Raw genomic sequence first — 1,031 nt, 5'->3', positions numbered from 1 at the left:
CCACCGTACTAATTTGGTGCGGCTCAAGCCTCGATTTCGTCACGAGTGCTCCGCGTGACCCACGAAACTGTAGCTAAACAACAGGCGGAGCGCGGTCTCGGGACCTCATATGACTTCTCGCTTGTGGTTATGATGGTGATGGAGGGGGCGGACAGATAAAAGTCACGCACTCGGCCAACGCATTATGTCACTGCAGCGTTAGTAATAAATTCATATAGGAAAACCTATTACTTTAGCCATTGTGTGTAGTAATAACCTTCTCTTAACTGCGACTAGCACCATAAATGGTAAGTACACACGGTGCTCCGAATGCTGCTGAAGGAATAGATGTCTCTCTAAGAGAAGGTGTTCTGGCCTGGCTGTAATCCCAGACAGGGGGAAGATAAACAAATACTCTATTAGACAGAGCAAGGTTACCCTAAACATTAGCGTCCCACTTTCTATTCCTTGGGTCTCCTTAGGGACTCAAAAATGGAAATCCTATCTACTTTTAGATGGGTGACGCTGGGTTCACACCAGCGTTTGGGTCTCCGTTATCAGGTTTCCGTCTTCTGCCAGCTGAAGACGGAAACCTGTCAGACCATGAGCTCCAGTGAGCATTTCATGCTCTCCACGGTGAAACCGTTTTTTTTAAACTGGACACAAAGTCCTGCATGTTCGACTTTGTGTCCAGTTAAAAAAAACGGCGCATAAAACGCTCACCTGCGCTCACTGTCGGACACTTTGAAAAATGCCTGAAGGTTTCCGTCTACTGCCCAGTTTCGTGCAGGAAACGGAAAACTGCATAACGGAGACCCCGGGCGCAGACATGAACAAGCCCTTACCTGCAGACACCATTGACTATAATGGGGTCAGCCAAATTTCTGCCCAAAATCGGAGAGAGAAAAATCTCTCCACATGTTTTAATTGAAACGGGGAGCAGAATCCCTGAACGGTCACATAACGCTACTTTGACCTTTGCCTTAGACTAGACTGACATAGACTGCGGCACACAGGAAGCCTTATGTGGACACTAAAATCATTGCTTGTTG

The sequence above is a fragment of the Leptodactylus fuscus genome, chromosome 3 (genome assembly GCF_031893055.1).
Source record: "Leptodactylus fuscus isolate aLepFus1 chromosome 3, aLepFus1.hap2, whole genome shotgun sequence".
Taxonomy (NCBI): Eukaryota; Metazoa; Chordata; class Amphibia; order Anura; family Leptodactylidae; genus Leptodactylus; species Leptodactylus fuscus.
The sequence above is the reverse complement of the archived record's forward strand: the minus strand, read 5'-3'. Positions refer to the sequence as shown.